This window comes from Diadema setosum, chromosome 6, assembly GCF_964275005.1.
Source record: "Diadema setosum chromosome 6, eeDiaSeto1, whole genome shotgun sequence".
Taxonomy (NCBI): Eukaryota; Metazoa; Echinodermata; class Echinoidea; order Diadematoida; family Diadematidae; genus Diadema; species Diadema setosum.
The window spans coordinates 11,893,352-11,911,685 of NC_092690.1; positions in this window are offsets into that span (position 1 = coordinate 11,893,352).

The window sequence follows — 18,334 nt, forward strand, 5'->3', positions numbered from 1 at the left end:
CGTTTCTGTATAATTATACGTAAATAGCCTTGTTGATGCTGTTATAACTTTGCAACCCAGGCCACTCATATTCAATTGACTCCAAATGACCAGTCATTCTAAGAATTGCTTTAAACGTTGATTGGGTTTTTATATTCACAAGACGGTGTTTTCTTTTTTACTCTAAATAAGTGTGATTTCATTGTCAAATAACGTCTGCAAATAAGCTATTTTTGTTACATTTCTTCTCAGATTCGTAAGAGAGGACATCCCAACCCTTCTCTCAGCGCCAGTGATGGGAACCTTATATCGTTCACTCATATAGTGTTTAAGTAGGCTCTCTTGAAATAGAAGATGAGGTTGAACGTAAGAAAAAAAAAAGAGAGGACATTTAAGAAATTGTGCTGTGACGGAGAAATTTATGGAAATCCTAGCCTTATAGCTCTATGGCAATTGAGAATGTTTTAAAAGAATTGCTCAGTTAAAACGGATATCCCAAAGTGCAAAGGGTGTAAGGCTATACAGCACTCAAACACCATTAGTCTTTGCCCAATTCGCCCGAAGTTCCCTGAACTGCAGGGTATTTGTCAACCGATAGAATTTCATACACTTGTATAGGGGTCGCGGATTTCACTACAGAGTGTGTCATGAAAAAAAAAAAAGACTCTTCCACCGAAGCACACACGTTGGGTCATGTGACTTCACCCACAGATACATCTTTTCAAATTTGTCACGGCCTCTGATTGATTTATCACTATAAATTTACCTATAGCGACGAATTTTCACGGTCATACATTTCATCGGAAGCTTATAGTGCTAACGCTCACCATTTCAAGGGAACAATAGGCCATATACTGCGTCAGCTTATTAAATTGCTATTAATTTGATCTACACTGCTTGACTCCCTCATTCACTAGTAAAAAAAAAAAAAAAAAAAAAAAGAATAGACCCAAGCAATGAATCTCTTTCGTAGAAGAAAACGTAATTAAAATCTCTCTTCTAAATATTTTCAGAAGTTTCATTCTAATGCGCCTCCGATTAAACGCTTTCATAACTTAACCCTTTACTGGCAATGAGTGCCTATTGGCATGGAAAAGCCTGAATACATTACACACTCTCCGGACAGTCCCCGCACACAAAGTGTTGGTTGATTAAGAATAGCTGGAGACACAGCTACTGGGTGATAGTCCCAGCTTAATGTTTCGGTGTACCACAGAACAGAATCATGAGAGATCATATCCTACTTCTTGTCTAAGGTCAGTTTAATGATGGCTATAGCGTTTGTGCAGGTAAATGTACATTGTAGAATCAGAACACACACACACACACACACAAATTACTGTTCATAATTCATAAAACGTAAAGCGTACAGCGCAAATGCTGGTAAAGCATTGCGAGAACACTTAATTACTAAAATTTGATTGTGTAATACGCAGTTGATATAATTGATGGTGCGTGTTGTTTCTCTTAACTCGACTGATAATCACGAATGAAAAAACCTGTTATTGTCTGCTGAGCTTAATTACGTGGTAAGTGGTCAACCGAAGAGAATATCCATTAATTCTTTTTCTCTTTACCTCTCACATTCTATCTCTCTTTCTCCCTTCTCCCCCTCTCTATTGCTAAAAAGGGGAGAAAATCCCCGACTGCAGCACCACTCAAATTAAGTCATGCAGTACAACTCTTCATTTGGAGGCGGAATGAAACCAAATATATTTGTCAATTGAGTGAATGAAGCAATCATAGTAGAACACATCAGTTATTAAGGAAAATTGGACAATTAATTTTAAAATTTATACATAATTAAAGTTTCGTTGGCGCCATTGCTGGATGAGAGATCACTGCAGGACACTTATAAAGAAAATTATTATAAAGAGAATAATTCCACAAAATCTAATTTCCTTTTAAAAAGAATACATTTTCTCGACTTGTAATGCTATTAGCACACCGTAACGATAATAATATGCTTCTTGCCTCTTGCTTCTTGCTACAAGAGATAATTCAAATGCTGTTCTATTTTGCTCGAAGTTAAAAACAAAAAGAATGGGCTTGAAATTAGAAACTTCAAAAAATGATAATTTCTACGCATTTTGAAGTTATGCATCAAATGCTCGAAAACAATTGTTATAGCTATATTTTCTTTTGTATTTCTCTTTGAATCACTGCACTGTTGCGTTGGCACATGATGAAGTTGCTTTATGCAACCTTTGTGTATAGAAAGAAATTTATAGAAAAAAAAAATCTTCAAATACACAAACACAGCGTACTTCTGTTTCTTTCTTTTTTTTAGTGATGGGACTCACAGTTATTCATTCCTCGTTCCCTTTTATTTTTGTTGGGGGGGGGGGGGGGCAATCAACTAGCTACAAGGACTAGGTAGAAATTCCAAAAAAAAAATTCTTGAAATCAGAAGTCTCCGGGGATACTGACAATTAGTGAAGAACAACATCAGTCCTGGGAGTTGAAAGATTCAATGATCATTGTCAGGAGGATCGGTAACTCCACATCTACCCAAGCAAGTTTATCGCGAACAAAGGGGTGACTTGGATTCTGAGTCGGTTAATACGTATCGCTTTGCCGTGCTTCATGTAGATATGGTGGGTTGATCTCATTTTCATTTCATTCAAAAAGCCTTTCAACAGTTTATATTTTTCTCAAATTACATAATGATGAGCAACAAGGGAGAGAGAAAGAGAGATGAAAAAAAGAGGAATTTGTTTGTCTTGGCGATTCTAACTCATTGCTGCCACACCCTATACCTGTGCGCTGAATCGGACCACTCGAGCTGCCTGCTCCCTTACCCCTATTGTACGGATCTGGGTCAAGAAGACCTGTTTTTCCCTGCGATAAAACGCCAAGAATGTTAATTTGATTACAGCTCCGCTTCGCAATTGCCCACCTATTCAGGGTATTTTTGGAGCTCGACAAACGATAGCTTCTATCCAACAATAGTCTGTGCGCAGCTTCTCGTGCTGACGTGTATGTGTGTACTCATGCTCGATGAATGCGCAGACACATACAATACAAACACACAAACACACACACTCAAAGAATACACCCACATGCGCACATACAGACACAAACAGACATAGAACACGCATGCACACACATACACACAACTACTCTTTCATAATCATGTAAACTGAATAAAAGTACTTGTGTTGTGCTTCCTTTTGTATAATTTTTTTTTAGGGCGTGAAGTATTGTAAAGTGTATTTTATATCATTCAGTTTTGGGAAAAAAATACCGTTAACATGATTTTTAGCTTTTTCCTTTCTCACTACAAACTGGCGATATCTTTTCTCCAACATTCTCTGCGAAAATGCAATGCTTAAAGCAGTGTGTATTCGTTTTTTCCCAAGTAGTGTACAGCGCCATATCTTGGTCAATACAGCAATTACAACAGATGATAACATATAATCAGTCACAGCAAAGTATGCCATAATCTCGATGGAGGTAAAGAATGGCAACTGAGTGTCAAAATACATGTACTTTGGATAAGGGCGACCTTGGACGCGGCTCTTCAAAAGCGGACACCAGCGCTTTACAAGAAGCCATCATCATCATCATCATCATTATTACCATCATAAATCATAGTACAGCAAAACTTCTTGTATAATTCGAGGATTACACCTCTGTTGTGTTCTCAATTAGCACATTGGATGCAAGACGCATGATTTATATTGTTAATGCGTTATACCTTTCTTTAATAAAACGATAACTTCTTTTCTCCAACATTCTCTGCGAAAATATAAGGCTTAAATCAGCATATATTATTTTTTACCAAGTAGTGTACAGCACCTTATCTTGGTCGATACAACAATTACAACAGATGATAATATTTTGCATTAGTCACAGCAAAGTATGCCATAATCTTGATGGAGGTAAAGAATGGCAACTGAGTATCAAAATACATGTACTTTGGATATGGGCGACTTTAAGCGCGGCTCTTCAAAGGCGTACACCAGCGCTTTACAAGAAGCCATCAGCATCATCATCATCATCATTAGCATCATAAATCATAGTACATCAAAACGTCTTGTATAATTCGAGGATAATACCTCTGTTGTGTTCTCAATTAGCACATTGGATCCAAGACGCATGATTTTATAGTGTTAATGCGTTATACCTTTCCCACCTCCCTGCTAATACTAACGCTTTTGTTATTCATTTTATCGTTCGCGTATCATGAGTGAGGGCTTAACAAATCCCTTCATTAATCTTTATTCCTTTCATGTTAATTGTTCCGGCTGAAGAATTCTCAATAGCCTTTATTCAAGATTCAAGATTCAAGATTCAACTTTATTGCAAGGATTTGAAATTGATTTTTCTCTCAAATTGGCAAATTGTAAATTCCTCTATGATACAGTGCAGACTCGGCAAATGTTGCCGCTTTCATCTGATCCTTTACATCATTATAGGGTCTACATGCAGTGGAACGCTAACATGAAAAGATAATAATTGCTGCAAGAAAATTCTCCCTAGATTTGAAGTGTTGAAATTTATTTTTTCCCCCTTCCACAGGGTGTTTTTATTTATACACATATTCAGGAAATGATATCTACAAATAATTTTTCAATACAAAACAGAATAAGAATTAAACAAAACAGAATGAGAACTGAGATTGTTACTCAGTTTAAAAAACACAAATTTTATTTATTTTCATAATAAGAAGCATAAAGATGAAATGCGCCATTTGAATATAATGGTGGATGGTATATTATTTGAGCAAAAAGAAAGAGTCAAATTCCTTGGAATATATATTATCAATGAAAATATGAAATGGAATGCTCATGTGCAATACATCTCAGGTAAAGAGTCTCGTAACGTTGGTATACTCTGTAAGCTTAAGTATTATGTCCCAAAGAATATTTTATTTATGCTTTATTATTCGTTGATATTGTCAAATATCTCATATTGTAACATTGTTTTGGCAACTGCGAAAAGTCACATTGACAGTATATTGCTTTTACAAAAGAAAGCTATACGTATATGTACCAATTCGGGTCATCGGGACCATTCAGATCCTTTGTTCGTAGAATTAAAAACACTAAAGGTAAATGATATTAATTTTTTGCAAAATTCACTTTTTATGTTTCGTTTGTATAACGGTCAGTTGGCATCTTCTTTCTTCTCATTATTTCAGTTAAACAAGGATATACATTCTTATCCCACAAGGCAATCTGATAAATTTCATCTACAAAATCCTAAGACGGTGATGGCTCTGAAATCTTTCAGACACACTGGACCTGATATTTGGAACTCTCTTCCTTCAGAAATTCGAACTTTAAAGTCTATGTATTCTTTCAAGAAAGCTGTAAAGACAATGCTGCTCTCTGGATATCAGTGATCTTATAATGTCATTGCAATTGTATCGTATATGAAATTCCCTCGTTGAATTATCGCCGTTCAGAATTTATTGCGTAATGTTATGTAACCGACCATGACCTGTAACTATTCACCTGTACCTCGGTGAGAAAATACTTTGCCATGCTTTACTATTCAGTGATCCAAGTGATCTAACTTTGTGTATTAGCGAAATCAGACAGACCTCTCCTCTCTCCTTTCTCCTATCCTATCTCTACGCAAGTCATCCCTCTCCCTAGTTTCCTATATGTTATGTATTATGTACGAGGGCTGCATGCAAATCAAGCAATGCTTAAGCTGTAGCCCTTCTGCGTTATTCATTGCATCACCGATATGTTCTTTTGTACATTCTAAAGGTAATGAAGAAACTTACCTTGTTAGCAATTAATGTTTATGTATATCCATTTATATGTATGGTACCATCAATGTATATATGTATCTGCATGAGCAATTGACATAATGCAGGAACCAATGAAATGAAATGAAATCAAATCAAATAATAATTCAATCATCGACAAAAAGTGGCCTACTAAACTTATTAACAACATGTCTTTAACTACTTTACAACATACAATTTATATCATTCATTTTTTTTTTATTGGCAGAAGCAACCCTAAAAACACTTTTGATATTATATAATTTTGATTAAATGTTCAAAAACACTTAATAGATAAAGCCCATTTTTTTTACAAAATTATTTTCTCTACAATTCATTTGACTTTTAATATACATTTTTCCATCTCAAAATTACATTTTATCTCAGATACTATATGTTCGAATGACGGAACTTTTTGTTTTTTAATTTCACGGAGAAAATTTCTCTTCTTATAACAATCGTCATACAGTTTAATGCACTGTTATTGAAACCATAAAGTCCAAACAGCTTATGTTGGTTTGTGAATACAATTTGTTTATCTATCTTCAGGAGAAACCATCGCTCAAACTTATTCCATGTATTATTTGAATAAGGACATGAACAAAATATATGCATTATAGTTTCCTCACTATCATTACAAAACGTACACTTTTTATCTGTTACAAAACCAAATTTTAAAAGAGCGTCTTTCATATATAATATTCTATTCGGGTTTTTAAATTGGAACTACCTCATATTAATATCAATAGTTGATTCAAAAGGAACAGTATGAAGACCATGTTTCATCATCAAGATCCAACATATTACTCCACTTTACAAAGCTGTTACAATGTTTTGACGTGAGTCATAAAAAACGTTTGATAAATATCAGAACAACCTTTCTTGTGTTTTAATATTGCATTTAAACCATGAGGAATAAAAGGTTGTTACAATGTTTTGACGTGAGTCTTAAAAACGTTTGATAACAGAACAACCTTTCTTATGTTTTAATATTACATTTAAACCATGAGGAACAAAAGGTTCTGTCATCTTCGACATACATTTTTTAGCAAATAATTGAACAGAAGTGCATAATCCACAGTGCTGAAGGAAGTTAGTTTGTATACCAAACTTCCTCTGAAATTCAAAATATGAAAAAAAAAATTCCAGCATTATCTAACATATCATTTATAAAACGTATTTTACTTTTAATAATGTATTAACTGCGCTGATACTGATTATTGCATTGAAAGTATTATAATTATTCTTCTCCCCTCCACCATCTATCTCTCTTCCTCTCTTTCTCTACCTGGTAAATGGAGACTGTCACAATTATTGGATGTTCATGTGATGTCTTCAAAAACATCTAAGAATATTCAATGTTTACCTTAGCAGGCTCTTAAAAATTAAATATAAAGCATTACAATGAAAGGCTGATAAAACATCTTGTAAAACACTGTCTGAAATGAAAATGAATTAGGTGCATTATGTGATATCTGCAAGGAAAGTCAAAGAGATAAAAAAAAAATCTCGAATGCAAATCTGTTTAGGACCCCCCTTTCCCTTTTCTACTCCATAACCATCCCAAATGGCGTATGCATCGACGTTTATACAGTCCATGTCCCATTATGATACATTCGAGTGCAAATATCAACCCGTATTGCTACACTCAGAATGGACAGATGGGGGCGTGTTTTGTTTTTTTTTTCTACGTGGGCAGATAATGTCGTCTGCTTCACATGAGTTTGCCTTTATACCCTTTCGGACATTAGAAACTTAGAAATTAAACAGCACAGACTTTAATCTCTTTTTAAATGCTACCCATTTCATTTCGACCAGCTGTCACCCCACGACATCAATACATGAACTATGATACGGATAGTGTAACCCACAAAAAAGTAGAGATGTTTTTATAACAATTTTACCAACCAACCTGTCTGTCTGTCTGTAACACTGATCCTTGCGTTCTTTTCACTCCGTTAGCACTTTTTTTCTGACCCATAGCATCGTGACTTGACTATCTCGTAAGAGCTTACATGCTTGAATGTGTTGCCTCATCAATTATCCAATTAAATGAAAACTTTGAATAAATGTTTTTGATTTTGTTTTTTATTAAATTTTGATTTATTCCATCTAGATTCCAGTAATTGAGTAAAACAAAGCATTGTGAGCAGTTTAGTTTTCTATAATGAGATAATAATGTTCTTCCAAAGCTGTAAATTATATGTATGTGTATGTGTGTGTCTGTAAGTTTGTCTGCGTGTGTAAAGGGAGCGTGAAGTGAAGTGAAAATGGGGATCACCGATGTTCTGCTTTGAGTGTACAATCATCTACCTCAATAATATGGCATTTTGATATGTTTCTTAAAGCTGTTAACTATATGACTCTTTTACAAATAATTCCCATATTAATATGATACTATTAAAGTCCGTTCCATGAACAATGATAAACTCGCACAGTCATTAGAGAATGCAGGTTACCGCCATTTTCTGACTTCCAGAATTAGAAAAATGCAATCAACAGCTCCGTTTAAATAAATAAACTTTTTTTTTTATCAAATGTTATATTATTATAAAATAATTTGTAAAAAATAATTTGTTTAACACATTATAATAAGCTTAAATGTACAATCTTTGAATTAGACAGGGCATTGGAACATGTTTCAATAAGAATACAAGAAGGTTTCATCTTGCTTAACATTCAGAATATAAAGTAGATTACATTTGGTATGAATGTACATCCTACATGGACGACCTCATGGCCGGGGGGAAATAAAGAGGAAACAGGCTTATTCAAAGAAAGGGTTGCAATATAGGACGATAATTGAATAAGAGGTGGAACGGTTTCATCGCACCTGCGTCTCAATACGTCAGCGGAGCTGTCTTTATACATCAGCAATGCTCAGCCTGCACTACTTGTCCTTGACTTAAAAGATTAAGTTTCCCCGGGAGTAGGAGTGGGGGCGTGGTAGGGAAGACGCAATACATGATCGCCCGGATGCTTGTAAATCAGGTTCAGGTTAAGGTCCAATGACATTTATTTCCAGCAAATAATGAATATAAGTACAAGTAACATGCGATCAACTTGAAAATGCATAGGGCACATCTCTAAAAGTATAAAGAATTTGTGACGAGTGTGCCCCTATATGAGTATATGCACAGCATTCGACGATATGCAGTATCAAAGTAGATAGATATACACACAAACATACACACACACGCACACACACACACACACATAAAAAGAGTCCCGCCATTTCTCAATATGGAGTAGTGGTGAGAGAATACAAAAAAAAAGTACCGGTAATACAACAAAATAATCCAACGGCATTATATCTGGAACAAAATCTTCTAACTTGTGCCTCGCGATTTTTTTTCTGCTTTGTTTTGTTTTGTGATGTTTGTGTCGGTTTAGTCTGCTGTTATTTGTTAGCTAGTTAGTCTATTTGTTTCTTTGTTCTTTGGACAATGTTGGATTTTGAGACCAAAGGCCTTGTTGCTTGAAGGTTGAGATAAAAAGTAAGTCTCTGAAAACTCGATTCTGATTGGCTGATACCTGACTTTTGTTTAATTGCATTGATCATGCAACAGGGATCTTTTTTTTTTGTTTATATGAATAAACATTAATTCTTTTGTTGGGTTTTAATGAAACAAATGAGAGATAGAATCATATTTCATTTCATGTGGGAAATGCATACAAAATTAATGCATTTGTCGCCATAAACATAAACTTGACTTTTTCAATAACATCACAGGGTTGTAGCATGGCCAATATCAGCTTCCTAAATAAACGCCGAAGAATAAATAAAAAAAAAAGCCAGATGGTACATTTCTTTAAGCGATGTGTATTGATGATGGATACACGGGGGTAAAATAAAGTAATCAAACCACTATTTATGTCATCGTGGTCATCGTAATTCATCCTACATGCATTACCTTCAGCAGCCAACATACCGTAAGGCTACGAAATGTTATGAATAATGTCGTCCGTATTAAAGTCCCGATGCTTTTTTGGAAGAACAAGGTTTGTTTAGGAGCGTGTAGGCATGTTAGGGTGTGTTCCTTTTGTCTATTGCCAGTAAGTGAAAAGCGAACCCTTATCCGAGTCAGATTTATGAGGTAATGACAAAGAAATGCGCATAATTAGTTTGAAAAAGAAAGAAAGATAAAGACACTGAAGTGACTCCAGACACAGCAGATTTTGTGTTTATACAAGAAAGTGACGAAACACCTTCAAAAGGGACAAAGCTCACGTGTTGTGACATCATCGTCGACAGTGTTATATGAATGAATGCGATGGACATACTTAATATAGACTAGTACAGCTCAGGAGTTCCTCACCAAGATATGAACACGAGGTACATAGTTCTCCGATGCTCTGCAGATGTATACAGCCCCCCCCCCCCCCCACCCCAGCGTCCCTATTTTGGCGTCATCTTGTCCCAACCTCCGCAGGTCACGACATAGCTCGGAAATACATTAGGAAGAACATTAAAGTTGCACTAAGGTAAGGGAGAATATTTGCTGTAATACAGTCAATATTTTTTCTTTCAACATATAACTGCGATTCTTTAATATTGAGTGTAATAAGTCCAAAGCCTCTTTATCTGTACTCCTTCATTTTAACATTGCTTCTCAAAAAGCGGCTGCAATATTTATTGAACTGGAATAGTAGGAATAAAAGGTCAATATGCAGGCGTAATAATAGGAATATGACTAGCAGTACCTATTTGTGCACGGAAAATATATTTGTTTTGTCATGTTGAGGAAGAAGAAAAAAAAAGTACAGATGCACTTCTGGTCATTTTACGAAGTCAAGTCGGAACTATCCACCTCTTATATCAGAAAATAGAACCAATTTCCATTATTACAACTTACGGGGGCAAACTGATAGACTATACTTCGTTTTGCCCCCTCTGTATAGTCCGGGAAGAGTGGGGACCCAATAGCGCCATTCACTCAACGGGACGGAATATAAGGATTTTAATTTTGTCCACATGGTATCGAGTTCTCGAGCGTTCAGAATATGGCATCGTGACATTCAGAATTTATTTTCATTATACTCGATATATCTGCTGATGGAAGGCTTAATGCGGAAGGGACCGCCAGAAAGCGCCCGTAAAGGTTTTTCCACGATGAGGTGCAGGTCCGTTTGTACTTTAATCCTACGCGGGTACAACGACCATCAACTCTTGCATTACCCGGGGGTCGATTTCATGTCAGATTCTGACTGTGTATTATCCAACTCGTTACTTTTTGCGGCAATGATATGAGTAGGCAGTGGGAAAAAAGAAACAAGAACTGTTTTTCTACTTCTAAGAAAGGGAAGTAAGCTCTGCTTGTTCCTCATCAAATCGTGAGTAGAGTTTCAGTGTATTTTATGGCGTGATGAAAGACATTTCTTAGACTGGAAAACTTATTCAATTGATAGCTTTTGTTGGTTATTCTCGTTTGGGCAACTTATATTAGAGAGGTTTAGAGAAGTGTCAAAAAACAAACAAACTTCTGTTTGAAACTTTAATTATATTAACAGGGAACAAAACTTGGTTTGATTCCATTTCATTGCATTTTCATTTCATTTACAAGTATTAAGTTTACACACAAATCATACGGTGTTGTGTTTACAACATCCATCCATGACAAAGTAACACATAAATTATACGTTATAAGTTTAGTATATACAAATAACATTTACATGGGACAAAATCAATTGAAATCATTCTCAAGTACATTACATTTAATGACGGATAAATGCAATTGTGTGTGGTGGGAACCTGCATAGAAGCAGATGCTTGCGAGAGTAGGTTCCCCGAAAGAAAGTCAAACACAGGCTGTTACACTCACACACGCACTCTGTACGCACGCAAGTGCACCTGGACAAGCGTGCGTGCGCGCGCGCACACACACATACACACACACACAAATCAAAGATAAGAGAATGAGAAAGAAGAAGAGAAGAAAACACCAACAATGATGATGATGATGATGATCAAAATGATGATGATGATGATGATGATGATGATGATGATGATAGAATGATAATGATAAAATATGCTTAATATGGTTGCGCTAATTGACTGCCATGTCAGCATATTCCTGGCTTCCAAGTTTGCCTTTTGGATGTAGTCGTGACAGTTATAGTACCACTTCACAAAGTCTAAAGGCCTAAAATTGTTCATTATCATGCCAAATCTGGAAAAAATGGGATCATTTATGCATAAATCGCAGTAGAGGAACGTATTTCCGGAGCCTTAACGTGTTACCCGGTGACAGTTATTAAAATGAAACGCGCTTAGTGTTGATATAGTCATCCTCTAGAGAAGAGAACGGTTCTTTTCTCTTCCTCCTCCTTATCCTCCTCCTCCTCCTCCTTCATCCCCTCTGGGGTTGCTAAGATACTTGCCAAGCACTCGAAATGTGTAATGCGATTGAATTAATTGAATCATGCTTCTGCTTGGCCCATAAACCACTTGGAAGGAGCGAAGTGGGGATCGAGGGCAAAAAGGGGGGGGGGCTTTGTATTATGTAAGTGCTTCACTGGGGGAGTTTTTGACCTCGCATCGTCTCAAGTGTTCTAAAAAAGAATAATCGATGCTCATAATTATTCATCTTCCTATTAATTCTCATTCTATTCATGAATTGTCTCGGTGGCAATGCGACGTACGGGAGTAAGACAAGTACACCGATTGTATTTTGATACCAGCTTACCAAGATATTTTGAGTCATCGAATTCTCAGAGAAACAGGTATATTGTTTGAAACTGTATCTTTTCAATGTATTTTTTTTTTGTCTAGGTATTTGTATATAATATAAACATGATTTGAATATATATATATATATATATATATATATATATATATTGCTTGGATATTTCATTATTTTATTAATTGGTTGCACATTTTTTAACATGTCTTCAAGGTCTAATTTTTAAACTGATCCTTATTTTGGTAAAAAAATTTTTCTCTCACCTTGGCAATTTCTTTATTTCATTCTCTAATTTCGTGCAGTTTAAGGAATCTAATAATTTCCATCTAACTTTCTTTTTACATACAAGAAATGTAGATATTTAAGTCAGAGGCGCAAACTGTGTGATGAAAAGATGATCAATTTTGCTGAAAAAAGAAAGTCCCCGGATGTTTGATGAGTTATGAAATAAATTATGAAATATTATGGACACAATCACTTGAGGAAGACTAAGAAGTAACGTCACAACTTGTATTTCTCACTTCTCCTCCCCCTACTCCGAAAAAAAAAAAAATCATCTAATGAGACTTAAAAAACACGCTTATATTGACAGCCCATTGTGCCAGCACATGATACTATACAGTAGATGTTTTGTGGTCAAAATGACTCAACCGATTACTAAGAATCCGTTTACTATACAGACAACTTGAATACGCGTTAGGTATTACATAAAAAAACCCCAAGTAATTGAATAGCAAACAAACAAACACGACTATTACAGCTGATTTCAACAACAGCGTCCCTTATGCTGTAATTTGATGAATTCTATATCTTCATATCGATGATGAAATTTCAGTATGATTTAATGAAAATCTGGTGGACTTGCGATATCGCGCCACATAGTCTGGGAGACATTAACCTTAGGATCTGCTTTGAATTATCAAAGATTTGATTTATCCTGCCATTTCCTAGAATATAATTGACATTTGAAGACGAATGAATGCAATTATTTTTCCTAGAAATAGCTGGCTGTTGCAAGTTTATAAATTGCAATGATAGACAAACGAAAATATGACCACATGCAATATAATGGATTCCAAGTTACAAGTGAATACTCGGGATACGTTTTGCATACAGTAAACAGTGGCTGTTACGACAGAACATTCTGCGACATGTCGTCTAGATATTTTCATATTAATTACACAACGCAAAGTTATACCAATACAACCCTTTGAATGATTGTGCATTACATCGCTTTGATTTTAGTTTGGGATTTGAAACGTTTTGAAAAGACCAAAACAGTAAACACTATCCTTCTCCAGAGAGTTAAACTCTGAGTGGTATACAGCAGTGAAACGTGTATGTAGTGCAGTTTGATCAGATCGTTTTATATCATACGAACCCGAGGGTGTTTCCACAAATTTTCGCTGATATGATTTACTGATAAATGACGTAGCCTTTATGACGTAAAAGGAATGCCTTGTTATTTTCGTTATGGATAATACAAAACAAGATACATTAAAAGTGTTATTAGGAATTGTTAGTGCAGATTTTTTTTTTTTTCGTAACCATAATATCTTCATAGCAATATTGTGGTGTTTGACGAGAATATTGTTATGATACACTAGAGCATTAATTGTCACCAGCGCATTTTAGCATGTCAGTAGGTTGTGGGAGCCGTTTATAAAGGTGTCAATACAAAATACGTGTTGAGGACGAATAAAATAAAAGATGGTGTGTTGTTGTGGCATATATTCTCATTCACTTTCTGGCAGGTTCCTCATGGTACATGCTGCTAATAAAGGGGAAGCTTTCTCAGTTATGTATGTTGATTGAGTGAATGCAGCAATACTAGGACACATCGAGGAAAGTTTGAAGAAAGTGAGACAATCCATTTCAAAGTTATGAATCTTTAAATTTATAATGCCGCCATCCCTGGATGAGAAGACTACAACTGCTCGTGAAGTTACCCCCCCCCCTAAAAAATATATATATACAAAAAAAATGATTTTTTTTTCTAGCATTTTGCAGAAGGAATAAGCGTATACTTCTTTCGGAAGGCAGGGGGAATGATACTATTTTTAACAACTGTCAGTAACAAGTCAGAAATTAATGTGTACTATTCACAAAAGTTTTGGGGAATGCTGTTGTGCAATGACGTCACGAACTACTGTAATCTTTTCATCCAGCTAAAAGTACCAGAACTTTTAAAACTCGGAATTTGAATTGGATTGTTTGATTTACGTCAAACTTTCACTGATGATATGTTCTACCAATATTGCTACATTCACTCAATCTTCATGTTTATCATATTTTTGGAAAAAAATAATCAATTTAACATGTTTAAAGGTAAACATCACCGATTAAAGGTCTTATATCGTGTAAAAATGAAGGTATGAAAAGATAACGGCTGAAAATTAACTTATAATCTTTCATAAAGGTTGAATACTCAGCGAGTGACTGAATTCACCACAATGTGAGCACTAAGTGAATACGGTGTGAAATCTCTTCACAGTGTTACATTTATGTGAATCATCAATTCACAGTCTGAAACAGAACGATACTATGTGAACATTGTGAAAAAAACCACGCAACAGTGTGAAATCATCTCCACAATGTTGAATTCGAGTGAACTCATTGTGAATCATCAATTCACAGTCTGAAACAGAACGATACTATGTGAACATTGTGAAAAAAAAAACACGCAACAGTGTGAAATCATCTCCACACTGTTGAATTCGAGTGTTTTCGCATAGCCGACTACATTGCGAACACACTGTGGGACACTGTGTTCTTCCAACTTAAAACCTTTGTGTTTTATTAAAGACTGGAATTATGCATTTTTACACCATTTCGGAGCGCAGTCAGCATAGTTTGATTTTTTTTTTTCATCATGGGACACTCAGCAGACCACCATAGGACGTCGATTGACGAAATTGACAAATTTATTTGACACACATCAATACTTAGACTCGACACTCATCGGATTGACTCAATACTTAAAGAGGAAATCCAATCCAAATATAAGTTAGTTTGATAAAAAGGGTAACATCTTACGAGTTCAACGGTAAAAATTTGATTGAAATCGGATGAAAAATAAGGAAGTTATGACATTTTGAAGTTTTGCTAATTTCCGCAAAACAGTTCTTGTACAGTGGATATGAATATGCAAATGAGTGACCTAACCATGTCATACCCTTACAATATTCCATTGATCGTGTAAAAAAAAAATGACGAAAATTCAATGCTTTTTTTTTTGTTTGTCATTGAAGTCTGAAACATGATGTTATTCCTGGTAAGTTGAATGACTTCAGAATAGTGATCACTTAGATATACGAGGAATTGAGCCTCGGGCATGATTGCGTTTGAATGAAAAACTGGAAATTTCACAATTTTATGTACAAACTATATAATGGTAATTATGGTAAGTTGTGATGATATCACATGCTCACTTTGCCATTTGCATATTCATATTGACTGTTCAAGAACTGTTTCCCCCAAAAATAGCGAAACTTCAAAATGTCATAACTTCCTTATTTTTCATCCGATTTCGATCAAAATTATACCGTTGAACTTGTAATATTTTACTCTTTCTTATCAGACTAACTTATATTTGGACTGGATTTCCCCTTTAAGCAGATACAGACTCAACTTGCGACCAGAATCCCCCTGGCGTCATATGGCGAACTGCCCGATCTTGCCACATCGGGTCATCGCCGACACGTCTGACACTGACCTGATAGTCGACCGATACGAATCGGATTCATCGGACTGTGATACGATATACTTCAATAATTGGTTACAGCTCGTTATTCCGAAGGCTCGTTATTCCGAAGGCTCTTTAGTCCGAAGATTCGTTATTACGAAGGTTCGTTATTCCGAATTTCACTTTCGGATTAACGAATCCACGGAATAACGAACCTTCGGAATAACGCCACAAATGTTCGGATTAACGAACCTCTGGGTATAGGGTATTTGTGTGTTTCGGATTAACGAACCTTCGGAATAACGAACCCTCGGAATAGCGAACCTTCGGAATAACGAGCAGCACCCCAATAATTGACGGGAGCAAAGAAAAAATAAATAAATAAAGACCATGCTTCCGACAAGTGACGGATGAGTATATAGCTCTATGGAAGGAGATGTAAAGTTGAATGGTTAGGGTCATGGATAGTCAGCCATGCCCAAAGTTCTTTGCAATATATGTCTGAGCATAATCGAATCCAAGGGAAGTTCTAAAAATGGCCATCTTTATCAAATCCATGTATTCGAAGAAGTTTACAATTACAGGATTAACATAACTCGCGTTAGAATAGCGAGGTTAAAGCCATGATCTGTTGGGCGGTCTCAAATAAATGGGTTGGATGAGCGCTTCTCCACCAACGTTTCCATAACGCAATTGTGCTAAGCCGTAATTGGATTCATTCTTTCTTTCTTTCTTTTTGCCGCCCGAGGGTCATCCATTTCGCGCGATGTGTGCCTACAGAATGACGCAGTGTGACGACGAACGAAATATTGAAAGTGTCAATGCCGAGCACAATGTAGGGCAAGTGGAAGGAACATTACTTCGTTAAGTTTAGTCTTCATTTTTTTTTCTTTTTATTTCAGTAAGCCGGGAGCGAAATTTTCATCTTCTACGGAACGCTGGTTGTTCCCCTTCCCAGCGCACTGGCCCGGGGCAGGCGAGCTTCCCCCTCTTTTAGTGCACTGGCCCGCCAGCGAAATTTCCTCTTCTGCGTGTTCCAGCTAATCGCGCCATTTAGAAAATGGCGCGCTTGCTACATTGTCACGTGACCGTCTCGGAGGTATGGTATTACAAACATTCACCTTTTTTGTGTCATGCATCTTTCTTTTTAAACCAGTCTTGTAAAAGAATGTTCTGCACGAAATCTAGTGGGGCCTGGAACCGACAAAGACCCTTTTACCAATGCCATTGAGTTGGCATACAAATTTATCTATGGGATTAGATTTCAGTCTCTCTGGTATCACAGTTGTCGAAGACATCTACTTTTTTATCTTCCAATGTAACATTTAAAGTGCAAACTGATAACTAACAACAAATGTATTAAAACAAAGAAGAAACAAACAATACAAGATCGCGGTGTCGTTAAAGAACAGCGTTTTGAAAATCACTAAGCGACGCAAATACTCCATTACATTCACATCGACCCCATATCTCCATCGCAATTATTCTTTGGAGAAAACCAAACACTTTGTCTGACCTTTCCCTTGAAGAACTCTTTCCAGTGCCGCTAAAAGTGATCATCTAACGCCTCTATAAAGGAAGGCAGAGAAAGAAAGAGAGAGAGAGAGAGAGAGAGGGAGGATAGCTGCGCTGGAAGGCGATTCAGCACTTCTATGTAAACAAACATGGCGCCTGGCGCCGATGAAAGACGTATTAGACGCGAGTTTAGCTGGAATTAGTGCTTTCTTTGTCTGAATGATTGTTAAATGAAATCAATTTTTTCGTCTCACTCACAAGAAAAACGACCTTGATATTAAGAGCAATGTTACTCTATACATGAAAAGACATTATGTTAGGTCAACGTACTTTGTGAGTTCACGTTTTTAAAAGTTTGATTCAAAAACTACATTCAGTCTCTTTTCTCCCTTACGGTGGAAAACGGTGGAACGTTACCTTTTAATCTGCTACCATTGAATCACTTTCATTCATTCTAGCAATAACGTGAAACAGACGAAATAAAAAAGATTATTTTTCAGAATCAGTAACGTGTTTACGATGGCCTGAAAAGGTATCGATCTGTACTGTTCATTATTATCACCTGAAATTTAAAGTCGCATCAAGAAAAATAAAATTCTGAGAGACTGCGGAAGTTGACATGATGTACTATATTTTAAAACACGATGATGGCTATATAAAAACAAATAACCGGCAAAAACAAACTTCCCGAACACGTAGAATCGAAAGCGACCTATAAATATATGTATA